Raw genomic sequence first — 24,127 nt, forward strand, 5'->3', positions numbered from 1 at the left:
GGGTTTTTTTTTTAATTTTTTTCAACTGGGAAATGAGTCCATTGATGTTGAGAGACCAATGCTTAATTCCTGTTATATTGATGTTGGAGGTTGTTGTATATTTGTGTGTGTGTGTGTGTGTGTGTGTGTGTGTGTGTGTGTGTGTATGTGTGTGTGATTCCCTTATCTTGTTTTTTTTCAGACTGGAGGTTACTTATTTACTGTGTTTTCTTGAGAGTAGAACACCTCCTTGGGGCTGGAGTTTTCCTTCTAGTATTTTTTGATAGTGCTGGGGTCTGTGGATAATATTGTTTAAAATAGGTTTTGTCATGGTATGTTTTGGTTTTTTTTCCAGCTATAAGGGTGGAATATTTTGCTGTACATAGTAGTCTGGGATGGTATCTGTGGTCTCTTAGAGACTGAAAGACATCTGCCTAAGCCACTCTTCATTTTAGAGTCTCTGTTGAGAAGTCCAGTACAATTATGAAAGGCCAGCCCTTATATGTTCCTTGATATATTCCCCTGTAGCTTTTCATATTCTTTCTTTGCTCTGTATATTTAGTGTTTGTATTATTATGTGGCTGGACAAGTTTCTTTTCTGGTCTAATCTATTTGTTTCACTGTAAGCCTCCTATTTGTTTGTAGCCATCTCTTTCTTTAAGTTGGTAAAATTTTCTTTTGTGATTTTCTTGAAGATATTTTCTGGGCCTTGGAGGTAGGACTCTTCCTCCATTCCTATGCCCTTACATTTTATTCTGATTTTTCTAATCGAATTATTCAAAATTGGCTCTGTATATGAATACTTGTACCTGTTAAAGTCTTTGTTCATGCTATCTTATTGTTTTTGTCATCTGAACATTTTAATTCAGCAACTTCATCCCTAAGATCAACAATCTGCCTTTTTCTACATTATATCTATAGAGGACATTTTTCATTGACTGAAAAACAAACAAACAAACAAACAAACAGCAAACCTAACTACTCAAGGCTAGTAACGTCATAGGTATGGGAAGAAAACCTACAGCCACTCCTCAACTGAACCAGCATATTTGCGAATGACAATCAGAATATGTCCTCATACCCACAGATAAGTATAATCTTCACCTTTCCTCAAGAAAGATCCACTATAGGAAACCATCAAAAAATCAGTGCATACAAAAACATATATATGACTCAGTAAGCATTATAGAGGAGAAAGTAGGAAATATTTAAGAAGTAGGGGATTTTACTGTGAAACTCTGTCTCTTAGAAATGTCAAAGTCTCACAAACATATATGCTTAAAAATAAGCTGAGCAAGTATGGCACCAACAGACATGCAAAAGTCTATTGATAAATGAAAAGCCCATGAGACCTCAAGACTACAGAAGTGTGGTAGCCAACTGGGAAGGCTGAGAGTGGGAGAAGGTCTTCTTCAGGAAAACAAACCAGTTGGGTATATAAAACCTAATGGTCACCACTGAAAATATAAACAAGGGACAATATACAGATGGAGCAAGTTATATTTTGGAATATACAGGTATATACATTTGCATATATACATATAGTAAGAATTATTGAAAAAAGGATGCCGTAAGTTTAAAAGAGAACAAGGATATATGGAGTAGGTAGAAGAAGAAAAGAAATGTAGAAATATTGTGATTATTTTATAATCTGAGAAATAATAAATTAAAATTAAAAGAACAAGGAACTCATATAAGTTTACACTTCCAACATTTGAACGTATTACCTTTGGTTTAGCCAATTCTACTATTTTTATTTTATATATAATTTCTCTTGATTTTACTTCTATGGAGTTGAACAGTTTTGGAGAAGTTATATTGATTTAATTTTTCTCATTCCCAGGATGTCTTCCATCAGTCTTGCTTAGCTTGGGTTCTTGGGTTAGTTTACTGGATATTTTTAGTCACCTATATTCTTTTAGCTTTTTTGCAACCATTTGAAATTTTAAATGGGACTGGTTATATGATAAATTTTTTTAATGACAACTTGCCACAGATTAGTGTCATCTGATAGCCTCAACTGTTAAGTTGTCCTGATTGCTTTAATTAATATTGAATACCCACCTGAAATGGGACAAGTACCTTCTAGTTGAAGCTCAGTTAAAAGGGCCACAGCAAAAGAAATAGTGTTTGCCTTCCTTCATATCCCTGTGTCGACTGACTTTGTTGCTCCTTCCATTGAATTCTTTCACTGATATCATAACTACCATGTCTTATATTTCACCATTGACTGAGAAATAGTGACTATCAAGAAACTGTCCTGGTTAGAACACTGAAAAGGTATTCTAACAACTATTGTTAATATTTCAACAGACTTGGTGTAAAAAATTACACACACACACACACACACACACACATTGCTGGTAAGCAAACAGATCAGTGCAGACAAACAGTGCAAAGGCATCATTGATTGTTCTGTGAGAATCCCCAAGGAGCAGGGCTTTCTGTCCTTCTGGAGGGGTAACCTGGCCCATGTGATCCGGTACTTCCCCACCCAAGCCCTAAACTTCGCCTTCAAGGACATATACAAACAGATCTTCCTGGATCGTCATAAGCAGTTCTGGAACTACTTTTCCAGTAACCTGGCCTCTAGTGGGGCAGCTGGGGCTACCTCCCTCTGCTTTGTCTACCCGCTGGACTTTGCTAGGACCAGGCTGACTGACAATGTGGACAAGGGATCTTCGCAGAATGAGTTCAATGAGCTGGGTGACTGTCTCACCAAGATCTTCAAGTCTGACGGCCTGAAAGGTCTCTACCATGGTTTCAGTGTCTCTGTTCAGTGCATCATCTTCTACAGAGCTGCCTAATTTGGAGTCTATGACACTGCCAAGGGGATGATGCCAGACCCCAAGAATGTGCATATTATCTTGAGCTGGATGAATACACAGAGTGTGACAGTGGTGGCAGGGCTGGTGTCTTATCCATTTGATTTATATGTGTATGTATGTGTGTGTGTGTGTGTGTGTGTGTGTGTGTGTGTGCGTGTTGTGTTTGTTTATATACACAATAACTATCCTATAGGTTCTGTTTCATAGAGAACCATGAGTAATTCAAGATTTTAGTATAATTTAGTAATAACTTTTCCCACACTGACTGGATGACCAGTAACTTACTTCTATATCCATCTGTCTTGAAGAAAAGGAGCATAATCGCTTTAACTACTCTTATACTGATTTACTAAAAACAGAAGCATCTGGGAAAATATAACAGCAGCCAATTAAAACAATCTTTATATCCATTTCAACAGCTTTCATGAAAGAAGAAAAATGGTGGAAGATGATGGGGTCTTATTTAGGTGATCATGGGAATCAAATAAAATATGAGACTAGCAATTGTTGTTAAACAATATAGAAAAAAGGAGAGAGAACATTAGGATAAGGTGAAATCAATACAAAGAAAGAAGGTGATATGCTAGCTTCAGGTAAAGCTAGAATGAAAGAATAAAATAATAGAAAACCTAAAATAATCCCAGCACTAGGATGACTGAGACATGAACTATTCCCCCAGTGCAATATATATATATATATATATATATATATATATATATATATATATATATATATATATATATATACATACATATATATATATGTATACACATACGTATATATGCACATATACACATATATATGTGTATATGTGTATATATGTATATATGTGTATATACATATATATTTTAAAAACAGTAAGAAGGAGGAGTGAACAGTGTCAGACAGCATAGTGTAGAATTTGTTTAAGCTTAAGTATGAAAGTCAGCCTGTTTATATGTGGTAAATTGTCTCCACAAAGTTGAGAATGTCACTATGTTTCTGAGTTTTGTTTCTCTTAATATACTTGTACTTAACAAAGACAGAGGACCAGTTGTTGCTCTGTTGTCTTTGTGTTGGTCTTTGTACTTCCTTATGTTGTGTTTAGACTGTGTAGTTCATAGCCTAAACACTGGGTATTATAAGTGGAAGTACATATATGCTTCTAGGTATTGGAAAGAGGACTTGACAAGCCTACAACTGGCATACATTATACTTAAGTATTTAGCACTGCTCATCCTACTTCTATAGATCTAGTGAATTGTCTGTTAGTCTATGACTCAAAGCAGATTTATACCATGGTTTTTCTCTTCAGAGGAAAGACACAGAAACCAATTCCATGATTCTTCTCTTGAGAGATAAGATAAGACCTTTGCTTGCTGAGGTACCTAAATGACTAGTTACCAGTGATATTTTTAGATTGCTGTTAGTGATGCTTGAGTTTAGTATTTTTAGGAGATAGTTACCATTATTTGTGTGATATACAAAACTTAAGATTCCTGTGTGGTTGAAATGTAGTTAGGTTCAGTGATTCAGTCGATGTGTGAATATGATTTTCAAGTCTTTGTTTTATAGACTTTTCTTCTTTTGTCATAGTGTTTTTTGTCATTTACCAGTGCTTGCATATTATTTCTCTGTCTTTCTCTTCTTTCCTCCCTTTCATTCAATTACCTTCCCTCCCTCCCTTTGTAATTTTTGGGGTGCTAAAAATACAGTAAAAATCTGGGACAATTTGTCTTAGGGTATGTGTGGTTCAACATCAACCAACCTCCAACACACCCAAAATTCATAAACATGGCAGAAGAGAAACTGTAAGGAGTATAGGAGATAGATGAATGGAAGGAGTACAGTTGAATATTATCTCAACATGACTAGTGTTGAGAATTTTAATCTAGCAATATGGCTACTCTACCTTTTAGGAATCCCAATCAATGAAGGTAAGGCTAATTTGTAAAATGAAGCAACCAAATTTGAAAGTGACATCTAATTAAGGTGCAGACAAAATGACAAAACAGAAAAAAAAAGATTTGGCAGGATGAATAAGAGATATAATATGCCTGACTCTCATCCATAGAGACAGGAGAGTGTTCTTTACAGCAGTGCAGAGTGAAATAGGGTGGAGGGAAGTTCACTGAGCACAATTTACTTGAGTTCAGGAAATGTAGTCGAGTTCAGTTGAGTTCAGTTCAGTGCAGTTTGGTGCAGTTCATTTAAATGATGTTGGGTTTAGTTGAGTTTGTGCAGTTCCATTCAGTTTATGCAGTTAGGACAGTTCAGTTCAGGGAATTCAGAGGTAGATTTTTCTCAGACAGAACAATTCAGTAAAAAGCTGAAAGAAGCCAGTTTGTATCAGTCAACTTGGAAGATTTGAATGTACCTAGGCTAGAAATTTCCAGATCTTAGCCTTATCTCTATCTTTAACTAGAGATAGTTAAAACTATCTCTAGACATAGGAAATAAATACTCTGGGCTTAGCCCAAACCATGTATTTGCTCAGCTTGGGTACAGCTCTCATATTATCCCATCATCTAAAGAAATAAAAGAGGCATTTGCATCTGACACCCATATTGTTGGAAGAAAAACCGAACATAGATGGTGGGAAAGCCCACCCCATTGCAGAGGTTATAACAGAGGACAGGAGCCATTTGACAGAGAACTGCAGAGGAAAATTTTGCCTGTCATTGTCTCCAGGAAAAGTATCAGTTTTTTGAAGACTCTGGAGGTATAGGAGCTTCTGAGACAATGAATCATACTAAGCCAACCCAAAATACAGTTTTAATTATATAGACAGACTCTTTCTGCTCTAAACATGATCTCTTGAGAGCAACAGTAGGACTTGAGGGGATAGAACTGTATCTTGAAAAAAGCCTTCTCAGTCCTCCATATTTAAGTTGAGAGTTTATACTATATAAACTATTTTCTTTAAATTTTATGTTTTTATTATTCTTTTTTCTTTCTTTCTTTCTCTCTTTCTTTCTTTCTTTCTTTCTTTCTTTCTTTCTTTCTTTCTTTCTTTCTTTCTTTCTTTCTTTCAACACACCAGGTTGTATTCCCCTCCCAGTCCACCCTCTGACTGTTCCACCTTCCATACCTCTTTCCCCCCCTTACCTCCTTCTCCATGAGGATTTCCTCACACCCACCTAACCAGACCTCTAAATTCCCTGGGGCCTTATCAAAAAAGGAGAAAGAAAGAAAGAAAGAAAGAAAGAAAGAAAAGAAAGAAAAAGGAAAGAAGGAAGACAGAAAGAGAGAGAAAGAAAGAAAGAAAGAAAGAAAGAAAGAAAGAAAGAAAGAAAGAAAGAAAGAAAGAAATATCTGGGTGGTGGTGGTGCACGCCTTTAATCCTAGGACTTGGGAGGCAGAGGCAGGCGGATTTCTGAGTTTGAGGCCAGCCTTGTCTACAGAGTGAATTCCAGGACAGCCAGGACTACAGAGAAACCATTTCTTGAAAAAAAGAAAAAGAAAAAAAGAAAAAAGAAGAAAGAAAGGAAAAAGGGAGAAAGAAAGAAAGAGAGAGGGGGGAGAAAGAAAGAAAGAAAGGAAGAAAGGAAGGAAGGAAGGAAGGAAGGAAGGAAGGAAGGAAGGAAGGAAAGAAAAGAGTCCGCTCAGGACTTACTACATCTGTGACCACCAGAGTAAAACCTTCTCTCCTTTCAATTGCAATCTTTATATATAAAACCTCTCAAAAAGAGTTAAAAAATAGGCAAACAACAAAAAATATTAACAATGATAGTACAAAGACTTGACAAAATTTAGAGAAGGTAAGAGAACAGGAAGTACTTAATTTTTGAACCTAAAGAAATTGAGGATCAAGATAGGTATTGAACCTACAGTGCTACCTCTATCTCTGCTATCAAAACAGGCCTAAATGTGTTAACATCATGAAAGATCAGTAGTTGGGTAAAGGTCAGTATGTTGATTTACAAAAGGAGATGCAATTTCCTGATTCTATTTTTGTACAATGTACTTTATTAGCTTTAAGATTATGGGATAATAGAGAAATAAGGAAAAGGTCTATGTTAGATAGAAAGATTATGCAAAGACCCATATTTTTACTAGCTTCTTACATAGCATAGGATCTGCTATAAACCGGACAATAGCATATACAGATGAGAATTGGTATTAATTGAAACTTTAGCTTTTTAAAATGTAAATGCACAATGTAAAAAGTTGTTAGACTTTTAAAAGACCCATGGATGAATGGATTAAAATTACTGCTGATATTGACATTAATGGCTATGTAGTTGGACAAGCAGTGGCCAATAATCCTAGATTACAAATTATTTCCCCTTTTTTTGGAGGGAGACAAGGATATTTGAAAGGGGATTGTAGACAAGTATATTCTAGAAACTTCTCTAGAAGAACCCAGACTTCTAGGATTTATAAAAGGTATGATATGGATAGGCATTGGACAAATGAATGCAGATCAGCAAGAGCTAGGTGTGGTAATCCCTTGCCAACGGGAAAGTACCTAAAGGGGTACACTTTATACCCCAAAGGCTTATACCCTTTACAACAAACAATATGACTCAGGCATTTCCTATCAGCATTCCACAGAGCAACTAGAAAAAACTAAAGTAGGTATTGGAGACACTATATACTGACATATTACGTAATATAGTTTGATTATTTCTGTTTAAATGGTTGAAAAGCTTGACTCTCTGGCATGGAGCCAGGCTAGGAAACTGAGTGCATAATTGTCTAGATACGTGTCAACTCATAAAGTTATAATTATGCCTTGATAAATAGAAAAAAGAATAAGATTAGCTGAAAGACACTGGGTTGTAGGGGGAAAAGTCTGCTGAATTAAATTAACATGTACATTTTAAAGATGTTTTAATATCAGAATGGAAGTCTGGGAATATCTTGTATTGGGAAGGAGGTTTTGTCTATATTCCCACAGGGGATAAAGAACTATGGGTTCCATCAAAATTAATGAGGCACTGGTCCAAGCTGAAGTCATACAGTTCTGTTGAGTTTGGGCAATCAGTGCAGTTCAGTTTGTGGAAATCAGAGGCAGGTTTTAAAGCAGAACAATTCGGTGAAAGGTCTGTAAGACAAGAATTTCAAGTCTTTGAAGAAATAAATTGAACATGTCAGAAGATAAAAAGATTTCTCATGCTTATGGTTAGATAGAATTAACATAGTAAAAATGGTCATCTTACCAAAAGCAATCTACAGATTCAATGTAATTACATCAAAATTCCAAAACTATTCCTTATCATCTTTGAAAGTACCGTTCTCAATTTCATATAAACAAACAAAACACCCAGGATAGCTAAAACAATTCTGAAAAAAAAATACTTCTGGAATTGTTCTTTTTCAAGTTTTACTACAGAGACATAGTAATAAAACTGCATGGTATTGGTACAGAATCAGACAGGCTGAGCAATGACATTGATTTGACGAGCCAAAATAATCCTACACGCCAATAGACTCTTGAATTTTGACAAACAAGCCAAAACCATACAAAGGAAAAATAATGCCATACTCAACAAATTTTGCAAGTCTATCTTTGCACCTGCATGTAGAAGAATGCAAACCCGTACCTATAACCCTGTATAAAACTCATACCCCAAGTGAATCAATGACCTCATCGTAAAACCAGATACACTAAATCTACTAGAAGAGAAAGTGGTACATGACAAGGCATCCCGAACAAAACAATAGCTCAGGCATTAAGTTCAACAACTAATAAATGGGACCACATAAGACTGAAACACTTCTGCAAATCAAAGGACACTATCAATGAGGCAAAACAGCAGCTTAGGGATTGGAGAAAAATCATCACTAATCCTACATAGAGACCTAATATCCAAAATATATAAAGAACACATTAAGGTAAACCAAATTTAAAAAGGGGTACAGAGTGAAACAGAATTTTCAACAGAAGAATCTCAAGTGATTAAGAACCACTTAAGGAAATGGTCAAAATCTTTAGTTATAAGGGAAATGCAAAGTAAAATGACTCTGATATTCCACCTTATACATCAGAATGGCTAAGATCAAAACCTTAAGGAACAGCACATCCTAGAAAGGATGTGGAGCAAGGGGAACACTTCCCTTGCGGGGGAGTACAAACTTGTTGAACCACTCTGAAAGTAAATCTGGTGGTTTCTGACAAAATTGGGACTAGTTCTACTTCAACATCCAATATACACAGGCAGGATAAGAACACCAACCCACTCACAAAACCTTAGACTTAAAATTAGTCCTGAAGGTTCAATTCCCCAGTGTAAGGGGATGCCAGGGCAGGGAAGCAGGAGTGGGTGGGTTAGTGAGCAGGGGAAGAGGAGTGGGATAGGGAGGTTTTCAGAGGGGAAATGATGAAAGGGGATAAAATTTGAAATGTAAATAAAGAAAAAAAAATAATGATGATAGAATAGCAGGGACAAGTGTGTAGCAGAGACTGAGGAAATGACCAACCTACTGTGATACCCATCCCACAGGCAAGAAGCAATCCCTCATACTATTAATGATTGCAGCCAGGAGCCTAGCGTAACTATCCTCTGAGAATCTCCACCCAGAGTCAGATGTGATTGAAGCAAATGCAGAGACCAAAAGTCAAACATTTGGTGGCTTGGGGAGACTTGAGGAACCATTGGAGGAAAGTTTGAGGAACCCAGAGGAGTAGGAAGTAACCCTAAAGAGCAAAGTAGTCAACTAACCTGAACCCTTAGGGTTTCCCTGAGAGGGAACCATCAACCACAGAGCATAAGTAGGCTGGACCTAACCTGTGGGGGTCCGGCCAGCAGAGCCCATAAGATCGTGGCTTGTCTCGGACTGGAGATTATTGAGGACCTGTGGAAATAAGCGAGTGAGAGAGACAAAGAGACGACACCAAGAAAACTTTATCAAGGTGTGGTTTACTTTGGGTGCAGAGTGTTTTTATAGTAAGGCAAAAAAAAAAAAAAAACGAAACCAACAACAATCAAGCTTTTAACTTAAATGTGAGACCTGAGGAAGGGACTTCAAAGGCAATTCCGACAGAGGTGAGCTGCTTGTCCGCAGTCTTTGATCTCAGAGGCTGCAGTCAGCATTTCGCACCACAGGTGTGCCTCTTCAACCCCGGGGCTGTGGCAGGGAGATCACACTAACCATGTTTCCTCAATTCCTGTACTAAACCTCATAAGATTTTCAGTCTTTTACAATAACCTTATTTCTTAAACCAATTAGAAAATTGAAACATTTTTGCAGATATTATCTATCTCCATCACATCTAGGAATTCTTAAGGTCTATGTTATCTCCTATCTCTATAGATTAACTGTCAAGGTGCCTGTCTGAAGTCAATAATTTCAGCTGTTGAGTAGACCTTAGACTTTCTCTACTATTTAAATTGTAATTCAAGATATTTTCCCCAATTTGTGATTCTCCTAACAGATTATTTCTTAAACCATTAAGTAAAGGACCAATTATAAATGCAGATACACACACACATATCTATAAATTAGAAGAGTTTTATCCACATGAATGATATATATTCATTTTTATATGCCATTTTATATACCATGACATGGTACACATCATTACTAACATCCTGTGATCAATTCTCCCCTCTACCCATAAACATTTTAATGTATGCTAATCAAAATTTACTTTTCTTCTTAACCAGCCATAACTACATTTTACATCCATTAGTAACTTTCAACTTCAATATCATGTATTTACTACTTCCTTTGTATAACTACTCACAAAGTTAAATACGCCTAAAATGAGTATATGGGGAAGAATATGAAACTACCTTATAACCAGAAGTTATCATATCATTAAATTAATCCTACCAAGTTATTCTATAAATAACTTAACATGAATTAAAATAAATCTAATTAATATTTCTTTCTACTTTTACCACAGTCCTTTATATCATAATTAATGATAATTACACCTGTCTGGTTGCTTATTCTTTAATAATCATTTGAATATTATGCTTGTTCTAGTTTCAAAATATGTACATCTGGTTACTTCATGAAAACTCTACTTCCAACATTTTATTCTAGCAGAGTATCTCTTACCTTATAGTAAAAGCTTTTAAATTTAATCATCTTACTTCTGTACTTGAATCCCATAGCTACAGCTGAACCTTTTATGAATATAAGCAATTTAAAAAATTATGTTATACTGCTGTTGTGAGGTCATGTCTTGTGAGATTAAAACTGTCCATCTTGATGGGGATCTTATTAAGAGACAGGAAATCAAAAAGGAGGAGAAACAATGGATTATTAAAAAAGATATCAGAAGACAAGTAAAACAGTCAAACAATGAGATATTCTAAGGTGAAAGTCTTTAGGACACAATATGATTACAGGCAATGGAAAACAACAGGATATTCTAGGGTGAGGTGCAATATCCCATACTACAGGGAAGTTTCTTTTTTTTTTTTTTTTTTTTTTTTTTTTTTTTTTTTTGGTTTTTTTTCGAGACAGGGTTTCTCTGTGTAGCCCTGGCTGTCCTGGAACTCTCTCTGGAGACCAGGCTGGCCTCGAACTCAGAAATCCGCCTGCCTCTGCCTCCCAAGTGCTGGGATTAAAGGCGTGCGCCACCACCGCCCGGCTTGGAAGTTTCTTAAACACATGAAATAAACAACAGAAAGGCCTTGGCAATTCCCTGAAATTGACCAGATTCACTATGTACATCTGTCTCCATGAAATGTTACTGGGAAGGATTTCTAAGAGATGGTCTTAGACAAGCCAAGCTGAAAGAAAGAAGCAGAAATAAGCCCAGTCACATGGTCTGGAGAATCCCAGACAAACCAGACTACCTGGAAGATGTTCAGAATAAGGGAAATACCTAGCAGAGACAATCTGTTGCTATTTCTTTAGGTTGTGCAGTGTTCCAAATTCCCAGCCCTAGTTGCTATCACCCATGTTGAAACGGGCATTTCATGATGCAGCTATTTTTGAAGAGAGATACACTGAGTCTTGCATGTTGATTTGAAACCGCAGAGCAAACCCAGTAACATATTTCCTCCAGCAAGGACACAACTCCCAATTCTTCCAAATAATGCTACTCCCTGATGATTAAGCAATCAAACCTATGAGCCTATGAGGGACATTCCTATTCAAACCACCACATTCCACTTCCTGGCCCCTGTAGGCTTATTGTCATAACATAAAACAAATATAGACCCAGCCCAACTCCAAAAGTTTCCACAGTATCACATTCTTCCCACTGTTTAAAAGTCCAATTCAATGCCTCTTCTGAGATTCAAAGCAATCATTTAACTATAGGCTCCTACAAAATCAAAGTAAAAAAACAGATCACCTGCTTCCCATATACAGTAGCACAAACTATACATTACCACCCAAAAGTGAGGGAAGAGAGGGCAGGAAGGAAACACTGAACCACAGAATGACTAAAAATCAGTAAGGTAAACTCTAAATTCTGAATCTACATGTCTGATGTCAAGGTGCCCTTCAGATCTCTAACTCCTTCCATCTTTGTTCTGTATGCAGCCTATATATCTGTTTAGCAAGTCTTCCATGGCTCTGTCATCCCCAGCATCTTGGTGTCTCCAATAAAATCTAGACTTCACCTTTTCTGCTTTATGTAACGGCTTCTCCAGGCCTCCATGCATAGACACCTATGACACATTCATTGTGTCAGTGGCTTTCCTTAAGCCCAAAGGGAGATTATACAAGTTCTTTCTTGTAACCTTGACTCTAAAGTGGGAATCATGTGGCTGAAGCTGCCAAGTGCTGCTTCTTAATTGAGCTAGAACATGGTCCTGTCATTTAAATATAGTATCATTACCTATCTGTGTTGATACTTTGCATTATTGATTAATCATTTCTTTAACTCCTCACAAATTGGAAGTTTGGATGGTGGGATCTTGTCTTCAGGGAACCACTGGATTTACTCCATTGAGCATCAGAATTTTCTTAAAACATTTTACTGCTTTGAGCACAGGACTTAGTGCTATAACACTTCCTGGTGCTTTTTTTTCCTCCTCAAATGGTATTTTTGTTTGGTTTGGTTTGGATTGGATTGAGTTTTATAGCTCAACTTTTCTTTATACATCAGCCAAATAGTGGTCACAAGTAATGATACAAGAGAGTCAATATGAGGCCTTTAAGAAATCTCCTCTGACAATGCCATTAATCCTAAATGGTTCATTTTAGCTTCAGGAAGATTTTTTTTTAGATAAGAACCAAAAGCAGTCACATTCATTGCCAAAATTTTACCAGAATAGTCTGGGCTACTCATTAATATTCTTCTCCTCCTCTTGAGCGAGGTGGCCATAATCTACATTGCTCCCAGCATCACTGTCTTTTACGTTTTGACTAAGATGCCCATTAAGCACCACTTAAGGTTTTCAACTGCTTTCCTAATCCAAAGTCCCAAAGTCCACATTTTGTCAGCAAACAGCGTGGTCAGACCTATAAAGCTCTGCTCTTTGATACCACCTCCTGTCTTAATCAGTGTTCGATTGCTGTGAAGAGATACCATGACCATGGCAATTTTTATAAAGGAAGGCTTTTAATTGGGACTTGTTTACAATTTCAGCAGTTTAGTTTGTTTTAATCAAGCCAAAAAGTATGACAATATGCTGGCTGATATGGTCCTGGAGAAAAGTACTAAGAATTCTATGACCAGATCTAAAAAGGACCTGAAAGAGAGACTCTGGGATTTTTATGATCTTTTGAAACCACAAAGCCCATCTTCAGTGAGACATTTCCTACAACAAAGTCATACCTCCTAATCAATTAAAATAGTGGACTCTTCATGTCCAACTATTCAAATCCATGAGCCACCTGTGTCCATTTTTATTCAAACCATCATAATCTATCTGGAAAAATTTGTATAAAACCCCAAATTTAATAAAACATAATTTTAATACACCTATACAAGAGTTTCTTCTTGATAACATTGCTCAATCTCTTACATCAGCTTCCTTTCTATAAACACACTAAAATTAACAAATCACCTAAATATGAACTTTAACCATGCTTACCAGCAGTATGTATGTTCATAGGCATCTACTAAACTGAAGTATTATGGAGGCAAGAAACTTGTCAATATTTAACTTTATAAACTTCACTGATCATTCCATAAAAACTATCTTTATAGTGTTCATTATCTTAGAAAGCATTAGAAAACTAACAAAACAGTGATTTTTGTAGTCATTTTAGTGGAAGATATAGGATATACTTAAGTTATATATATAAACATTTAATGTATTGCTTAGTAAGAAACCTGAGAGATGGCTCACCCGTTAAAAGGACTTGCTTCTGTTGAAGATGATCTGAATTCATTTCCTAGCACTCACACATATATATCAGTGCAGAGTAGTGTATAACTGCAGCTGCTGGGGACTGAACATCCATTTCTAGCCTCTACTACAACCTAACTACATATAATCACACAAACACATATACCCATACATTTTTTAAAAGATAAAAAAATCTTTAAAAATAGGTTTATAATTGCATTTAACAGAGGTAACAGTCTAAAATATATTTTATATGTATAAAAACAGTAAATACTAATCTCAAGAAATGCTGTAAAATATTATGAGTGAATAATAGATCTGCAACTCAAAGCTCAACTCAGCTGGCTAACATCAAAATTCTGTGTTAACCTTTGCATTACTATACTACACACACCTCAGTGAGTTAACCCAGGTTTTAAGGAGAAAAGACAGTAATGTGTTTTTAAATCCTTTTGAAAAGATCTAGATAATATCTAACCTCATTAAGTTTATTCCCTACAGAGATATTCTTCAGTAGCTGTAAGAAATGCTGCTTTTACCTTTATTTTTTTAGCTGTATTGATTTTGGCATTCAGGTCTTGTTAGGGCTTAGGATATAAATTGTACGCCTGTAAAAATTTCCATTTTGTTAATGTCTTTTATATGGCAAATTCCTCTTGTTCCTTATTATGGTCTATGAGTGTAATGATTGGGTAATGATATCCAATATTCAGAATCATTTTATATATATACACCATATGCATGCAAATTCAGTTTGCCTAATACTTTGCTTTTTAATTTGCATTTTCATAGAAACAGTTGAGTATTATGTGGTAAAATTATATTGACTGGTTTCCATATCTTAGTAAGCTAAATCATCATTATATGAGAAATGTTTGAAGGCATTAATTATAAGTGAATTATGAAAAATATTCTCAAGGCACACATCTTGAGTTATAATGTGATAATAGCTACATGTCCTAGAGATTTATTTTTGAATTAGAGCACATAGTCAATGCTTTGATTACAAAATAAGAATGATTTCCCAAGCAAAACATTCTTGCTTTTTTAATGTAAGAATATAAAAATCAAAGCAATTTTTTCTCTTTTTCTTTAAATTCATGCAAGCTAGAATGTGTTTATGTAACTCTATGCTAGTATTAATTAGAAACAATTTATGTTATAATACTATAAATCTCATAATGTACAAAGCGTATTAAAGGATTTTTTGTTCCTGTTTCCACATGTCTTAGCAAGCTTCTACTCGAATGCCTATCTGACTAAATATTACTGTTAACAGTTGCATGAGAGATATTATTGATAAAACTACAATTTTAAATCTGAAAATTGGGCACTTAATGATATTACAAAATTAGGACTAAGACAAACTGTTTACTGTAAGGCAAACAATGTCTCAGTTATGAATAAGGTCTGATTAAGATACAGAGATGCCATAGAAGCTATAAGTACACAAAGAAGTGAACTTTCCATTGATGTTTTGAAAGTTGCCATCATCTACTTTACATTGAGGCAGTGCTTGAACCTGCACAACAAAACTCAATCATAAGAAAAAGGAAACAAGAACCTCAATCCACACAAAGAGCTTAATGAACAGCTGAATACGCAGAAGCAGATTCACCCCTGGGGTCTCCAGAAAGAATGAGAGGATTACAGATGTTGTGATTTGGGTCTGGTGAAGGATGGAAAGGTTTTAGTGACTCAGCGACATTCTGTGATAGGTTTTCTTTATTTTAAGCTACTACATATCTTGTGATTTCTCAAACAGCAATTAAAACCCCATACAGTTGTTTTAAAAGTCTCACATAATTAGAGAAGTCAGTATCTCATGGAGAGTGTCTATAGCTTGGTTTAAGTAGAAGAATGGTCAGAAGCTGAGAACTTGTTAGTGAAATTTTCTGCCCCTACAGAAAAAAATATTACAATGTTTTGTCATTTATTTGATTTTTCAAGAATATGAATGTGATTGTAATGTATTTGTTTGGAATATATAAAATACAAGAATACAAGCAGTGGTTTACTTGATAGTTAGGATTGTCTCTGGTAGAGAGTTAAGCTATCAAATAAAGGGAATATGATTTCAGAATGATATACAACTATGTATCCAGGAGAATAGTAGACCGGAGATTGACCTGACAGGAGGATAACAAATTGGGTTAAATTCATTTTTAGAATTATAGCACATTTTTCCTCCAGAGACTGTATTGTCTGATACCTGTTGTCTGTCCTTAGTGTCAGCAAAATAACTTCCTTAGCCAATCTCTCAAGTACAGAGATAGAGATATTAGTTCCTCAATTTTTCTATTTCACACTGAAAGATTCTGTGATGAAAGCAGGTAAGACATCAGTGTTTTCTCTTTGCCATGTAAATTGTACAGAACATTTCAGGACAATTCAAAGGAAAGTCCTTGCTTTCTAAACCCTAAGGTCTGTGACTGAAGGCAACTATTATTGTGAATTCATTTTCTTAAACCTTATCATGCATGAGAAGTTGAAGAATTATTATTTTCCTCAAATTGCCTTTGGGCTTGTAGATTTAAAAATCAACAGTCAAGGAAGGTTCTTATGTGTTGACCTACTTAACAGAGTTGACAGCTATTTTATTCATATTCTTAAATCTTTCTCTTTAGGTTTATCTGTCAACTTGCTGTGTTATAGTTTAGGTTCTTCTACTGACATAGTTTCCCTCCTGTGATGCATGAATGCTGAAATACCTAAGCTCTCCATTACTGGAGTTCTGAACTCATATAAGAAACATTTCATCTAGTCTCATGGTCATGAATATTGCCTAGATGCTGATAAACTTCTAGGCTGACATATACTTCTAGGCCATTATCTCTAGTGCTCCTGACAATCGACTTGATGTACATATCTGAAGACCTAGTAAGTACTTAATTTTTATATGAATGAAAACGTATGTTCATTTCTTTCTAATACCAATGTCCTCTTCAATTCACTTTTTGTTGAAAACTTTATAGTGACTTGTATCAAACCATATGTCACTTACATGTAAATACTGTTACCTCTTTGACCTTACCTATTACTTCTTACCTCAGACCTTCCTCTCCTTACTCATGCCAGAGATAATCTCTGTGTTTGATATTTTTAGCCTAGATCTTTTGACATCCTCAGGAGTCATAACTGTGTGCTCTCCATACCTGTGCTCAGGCATGTTGCTGAACATGAAATAGTCTTTAAAAATTGATTCTATGCTTTTTCCCTAACTCTTAAAACCTTCCTGATGTTTTATGCATCGTAAATCTTTTATGCTGTTTTAGTGAGTCTCTATATGCAGACTGCACACAAGAAAATAGGTATATAAATGATGTACATGGGCTATCTTATTAATTTCTGTGAGACAATATACATTGAGATTTAGATCTAGTTTCTGTCTATTCCCAGTTTACAGTATCTGGGATTCATTGGTCATTGTAGAAATTGGGAATATTTGTATGTCTATATCTTTACCTGTATCATATTTAATGCAAGCTAAACTGTATATCACTGCCTCAAAGCAGCTTATTTTTGAAGTAAATGTAGTTACGTTACATAAACCCACAATTGGTTTTATTTTTTTATAAGCAAAATACAGTCTTTTTTAATGCCCCAACAAATTAATATGAGATAAATAACATCTACAAAATGCCATTGAGTTCATTTTGCACTGGCTATCTACTTCTGGCCTACTCAGGGAAACTCCGCTGGAGAAAACAAACTTTTCCTTTGTAGGCAATTGTCAATTGCAAACAGCTTCTGGTTAAGGATGGAAGCTCATGTCTATTTCCTCCTCTCAGCACAGGGATCCCATCTTACTTGAATCTGTACAGACCGCGTATATGCTCCTACTGTCTCTGTAGATTCATAAATAGGTCAGTCTTGTTGTATCTAACACAGTTTCCTTGGTGTCAGTCCATCCCACCTGTCTCTTTGAATCCATCTGCCTCCTCTTCCACATAGCTCCCTGAGCCCTGATGTCAGCAGAGAGGGAACTGATGAAGACATCCCATTTAAGATGTTCCAAAAGGATTCCAAAGTCTGTCACTCTCTGTTCTTTACCCTGTTGTGGGTCTCTGAATTATTTCCCAACTCCTGAAGTAGGAAAGAACACTTCTGATGATGACTAAAAGAGGAACAGGATTTAGGGGGAGAGAAGAATGTCATTAAGAGTCATTTTATTGCTATGTTACATTACCAGAACAGCATTTGTTTTTCCCTAGGTCCACGGCCCATTTAACCACTACCTACCTCAGTCATGTCAGGCATAGGCTCCATCTTGAGGAGTGGCTCTTAAATCCTGTCAGATAGTGGTTGGTTACTCACACAGCATTTGTGCCACTATCATATCAGTGCATCATGTAGACAGTTAATTGTTGTAGATGGCAGGATTTCTAGCTGGGTCAGTGTAGAGTACCTTCCAGGACTACAAACACCAATCAACAGTGATAAAGGTTCTGGTTAGGCACCAATTCAATTTTCCCATGATCAATACAATATTTAAATGTTGCACTCAGAAGTACGATCATACCATCCGTTTTTTTTTAGAGCAACCAGTAAACTTGGCAGTAGCTTGGGTCGTTCAAGGGCTATGTGAGGCTCCTTTGGCCAACAACTCAGTTAGATGTAACCCATATCTGGCCCTGTAGATTTTATTTGATGACTAGGAATGTCTAGTTGGGATATCATCTCCCCCATTATTTGGTAACTCCATTTAGATTTCTTGTATAAATGTATTTTTATTAGATATTTTCTTTATTTACATGTCAAATAATATCTACTCTCTCAGTTTCCCCTCTGAAAATAAAAGAAAGAAAAAGAAGAGAAAAACAAAACAAAACAAAACAAAAAGTCCTGTTTCCTACCCCCTACCCCTGCTCACCAACCCACCCTCTCCCACTTCTTGGCCCCGGCATTCCTGTACACTGGGGCATAGAACCTTCACAGAATCAAGGGCCTCTCTTCCCACTGATGACTGATTAGGCCATCCTCTGGTATACATATGCTGCTGGAGCCATGAGTCCCACATGTACCCTCTTTGGTTGGTAGTTTAGTCCCTGGGAGCTCTGAGGGTACTAGTTAGTTCATATTGTTGTCCGTCCTAAGGGACAGCAAGGCCTTCAGCTTCTTGGGTCCTTTCTCTAGCTCCTTCACTGGGGACCTATACACACTTGGCTGTGATCCTCTACTTCTGTATTAGTCAGGTACTGTCAGAGCCTCTCAGGAGACAGCTATATCAGGCTGGATTGTCCTTCCTTCAGTCTCTGCTCCATAGTTTGTCTCTGAAACTAATTCCATGGGTATTTTGACCCCCCTTTTAAGAAGGAACAAAGCATCCATACTTTGGTCTTCCATCTTCCTGAGTTTTTTTCATCTCAACTTATCAGAGAGTGTATACCATGTGTGATCTTTTGTGACTGTGTTAGCTCACTCGGGATGATATTCTTCAGATCCATTCATTTCCCAAAAAATTTCATAAATTCATTTTTTTTAACAGCTGAGTAGTACTCCATTGTGTAGATGTACCACATTTTCTGTATCCATTCCTCTGTTGAGGGACATCTGGGTTGTTTCCAGTTTCTGACTATTATAAATAAGGCTGCTATGAATATAGTGGAGCATGTGTCCTTATTACATGTAAGGGCATCTTCTGGTTATATGTCCAGGAGGGGTATAGCTAGGTACACTGGTAGTACTATTTCCAATTTCCAGAGAAACCACCAAACTGATTTCCAGAGTGGTTGAACCAGCTTATAATACCACCACCAATGAAGGAGTGTTGCTATTTCTCTACAACTTTGCCAGCATCTGCTGTCACTGAGTTTTTTATCTTAGCCATTCTGACTGGTGTGAAGTGGAATCTCAGGATTGTTTTGATTTGCATTTTCCTGATGACTAAGGATGTTGTACATTTCTTTAGTTGCTTCTCAGCCATTCAGTATTCCTCATTTGAGAATTCTTTGTTTAGCTCTGTACCCCATTTTTTAATAGGGTTATTTGGTTCTCTGGAATCTATCTTCTTGATTTCTTTGTATATATTGGAAATTAGCCCTGTATCAGATATAGGATTGGTAAAGTTCTTTTCCCAATCTCTTGGTTATGTTTTTTTCCTATTCACAGTGTCTTTTGCCTTACAGAAGCTTTGCAATTTTATGAAGTCCCATTTGTCAATTCTTGATCTTAGAGCATAAGCTATTGGTGTTCTGTTCAGGAAAATTTCTCCTGTGCCCAGGTTTTCAAGGCTCTTTCCCACTTTCTCTTCTATTAGTTTCAGTGTATCTGGTTTTATGTGGAGGTCCTTGATCCACTTGGACTTGAGCTTTGTACAAGGAGATAGGAATGGAGTGATTTGCATTCTTCTACATGTTGACTGCCAATTGAGCCTGCACAATCTGTTGAAAATGCTGTCTTTTTTCCATTGGATAGTTTTAGTTTCATTCTCAAAGATCAAGTGTCAAAGATCAATAGGTGAGTAGGTTCTTTTCTGGGTCTTCAATTCTATTCCATTGATCTACTTGCCTGACATGCAGTTTTTATCACAATTTCTCTGTAGTACAGCTTAAGGTCAGGGATTGTGATTCCATCAGAGGTTCTCTTATTGTTGAGAATAGTTTTCGCTATCCTAGGTTTTTTGTTATTTGAAATGAATTTGCAAATTGCTCTTTCTAAGTCTGTGAAGAATTGAGGTGGAATTTTGATGGGGATTGCATTGAAACTGTAGATTGTTTTCAGCAAGGTAGCCATTTTTACTATATTAATCCTGCCAGTCCATGAGTACGGGAGATCTTTCCATCTTCTGAGATTTTCTTCAATTTCTTCTTCAGAGACTTGAAGTTTTTGTCAAACAGATCTTTTACTTGCTTAGTTAGAGTCACACAAAGGTATTTATATTATTTGGGACTATTGTGAAAGGTGTTGTTTCCCTAATTTCTTTCTCTGCCTGTTTATCCTTTGTGTAGAGGAAGGCCACTGATTTGATTGGGTTTATTTTATATCCAGGTACTTTGCTGAAGTTATCAGGTTTAGGAGCTCTCTGGTGGAATTTTTGGTGTCACTTAAGTATACTATCATATCATCAGCAAATAGTGATAATTTGACTTCTTCCTTTCCAATTCGTATCCCTTTGATCTCCTTTTGTTTTCTAATTGCTCTGGCTAGGACTTCAAGTACAATATTGAATAGGTAGGAAGAAGGTGGCCAGCCTTATCTAGTCCCTGATTTTAGTGGATTGCTTTAATTTTCTCTCCATTTAGTTTGATGTTGGCCACTGGTTTGCTGTATATTGCTTTTACTATGTTTAAGTAGGGGTCTTGAATTCCTGATCTTTCCAAAACTTTTATCATGAAGGGATGTTGGATTTTGTCAAATGCTTTCTCAGCATCTAATGACATAATCATGTTTTTTTCTTTGAGTTTGTTTATTATGTTGATGGATTTCCATATATTGAATCATCCCTGCATCCCTGGGATGAAGCCTATTTGATCATGATTGACTATCGTTTTGATGTGTTCTTGGGTTCGGTTTGCAAAATTTTATTGAGTATATTTGCATTGATATTCATAAAGGAAATTGGTCTGAAGTTTTCTTTCTTCATTAGGTCTTTGTGTGGTTTAGGTATCACAGTAGTTATGGCTTCCATAGAACGAATTGAGTAGAGTGCCTTCTGTTTCTATTTTGTAGATTAGTTTGAAAAGAACTTGTATTAGATCTTCTTTGAAGGTCTGATATAACTCTGAACTAAACCCTCTGGTCTTGGGCTTTTTTTTTTTGGTTGGGAGACTGTTAATGATTGTTTATATTTTGTTAGCAGATAAGGGATGGTTTAGATCATTTATCTGATCTTGATTTAACTTTGGTACCTGTAATCTGTCTAGAAAATTGTCCATTTCATCCAGGTTTTCCAGTTTTGTTGAGTATAGGCTTTTGGTTTTAATACAAAGATCAGTTTATAGTTGGGATCCCAACCAAGGAAATCTGCTGTGACATATTATCTTTTAAAAATGACAGAGAAGCTAAACTCTTGATATCCTAAGAATATGCCTGCTTATACCAGACCTGGAAAGTGATAAAACAAACAGAAATGGTAAAGGGAAAAGGAAAAGGGCATTACTTAGCCCTGTTTTATCCATGTATTTTCCTAACATAGTAATAAGTTTATCAACAGCTATACTTTCATTCTTCCTTGAATCATGAACAATAAGAAGCATTAATTTAGTGATTGAACACAACAGTTTACGGAGTGTTATCATCTTAGTTAGTGTCTCTATTGATACAATGAAAGAACCATAACTATAGAGCAAGGTGGGCAGGTAAAAGTCCATTTGGTTTATGCCTCCACACTGCTGTTCATTATCACTGAATGAAGTCAGGATAGGAGCAGAAACAGGGAAGGGCCCTGGAAGCTAGAGCAGGGCCAGGGAGGGGTGCTACTTACTAGCTTGTTTTTGTTTCTTTTTTATAGGACCTAGGACCAGCAGCAGCCCAAGGATGGAACCATCCAAAATGGGCTGAGCCCACCCTTTTATTCTTAATCAGTAATTAAGAAAATGTCTTACATTCAGATCTCATGGAGGCATTTCCTCATCAGAAGTTCTATTTTTCTCTGATGACTCAATCTTGTAACAAGTTAACTCACAAAACCAGCCAGTACATAATTTTATTAATTTTTATTATTGATGAAACTATGCTTATAGAAAAGAATAGTTTGGCTATCCTAACTATGTAGAAGTTCTCTGAGATGTACAGATTAGGTGCAGTTAATTTGATACCTTTGATAATTTCATTGGTGATTTTTTTTAATAAAGTATATTTAAAAATTACAACTTGGAGTTTAATGTCTAGTATATGGTTTTAAAACAGAAATTCTGAAATAAAACATTGTATATTCCATTGTCTGGATGATTGTTCATGAAGTAGAATGAATGGACATTATCAGAGTGTTCCAATCAATTATTGCCAGTCAGGGGAAAGGAATAATTAGTAGCAAATTCAAGCTGACTCACACCAGAAAGGGTGAGATTTGGCCTATTCACCAAAAGGATTTTAAACAATTACTTCTTTTCATATGCTTCAACCACTTACTACGTTCTCAAATTTTAGTATCTTATTGAAATAATTCCTCAATAAAGTACGGTGTATTCAGATTGTTCACATCATCTATGTCAGCATTTTTCCTGGCTTGATTTTACACTGATCTCACACGTGTAGCCAGAGCTTCTGTAAGTTCACGTGTGTGTTATACATAATTGTTCAGAAAGTAGGGCTTTACCTCAACTCACTCAACTTTTGGCTCCTACATTTTTTTCTGTTCTTTTTCCTCCATGTTCCCTGATTTCTGGGGTGGGCAGTTACTATCAATGTTCCATGTAGGGGTAAGTACCGAGTCTTATATTCTTAACACCTTGACCAGATCTTTACCTATCCATTGACTGCTGTCTACTACAAAATTTAAGTTTCTCTGACCAATATTGAGACAGTCTATTTTAGGGGTTCAAGCATAAAAATTTAAAAGACAGTTTGGCAGAGTAACCAGTATGCAAAATAACAAAACAGATTCTCTCCAAGCCCCTATAATCCTACTGACGTGGATTCAACTAGTCAAAATAAAATAAATAAATAAATAAATAAAACAAAAAACAAACAAAAAAAAAACAAAAAAAAAAGAAGTCAGAGGTAGAACTTTACAGAAAATTTTAAAAGGAAGATATGCAAATGTCTAGAAAACACATTAAAAGTGCTCAACAACATCCTTACCCATTAACAAGAGGCAAATTAAAACTACTGTAAGTTTCCATGTCATTCCAGCCAGAAGAGCAGCATCAGGAATACAAATGATAACAAATCTTCTGACAAAGGCTAATGGAAATTTGTACAACTCAGTATTTAGTAGAACTCAACAGTAAAAACATTAGAATCTAGTGTCTTCTGATGTGAGGAATTATTAATTTGATCTCTTTAGTAGATTAGGAGCTATTCAGGTCATCTAATTTTTGCTTTATAAATTTTAGCTGATTGCATAGTTAAGAAATTGCTACCTCCCTTAAAGACTAATAAACTGGGAGGCATAGACTTTGCTTTTCACTATATTCCTTTATTATAGGGTCACTAGAATGTTCCGTCCTTTATTTCTCATTAGTAATT

The 24,127-nt window shown here is 36.0% G+C and overlaps 1 pseudogene; it reads left to right on the plus strand.

Moving 5' to 3' along the window:
• Nucleotides 1-12,470, plus strand: part of LOC116075438 — a 41,477-nt pseudogene extending 29,007 nt beyond the window's left edge.
• The last annotated feature ends 11,657 nt before the right edge of the window (nucleotides 12,471-24,127 follow it).

Source organism: Mastomys coucha, unplaced genomic scaffold (genome assembly GCF_008632895.1).
Source record: "Mastomys coucha isolate ucsf_1 unplaced genomic scaffold, UCSF_Mcou_1 pScaffold3, whole genome shotgun sequence".
Classification (NCBI taxonomy): Eukaryota; Metazoa; Chordata; class Mammalia; order Rodentia; family Muridae; genus Mastomys; species Mastomys coucha.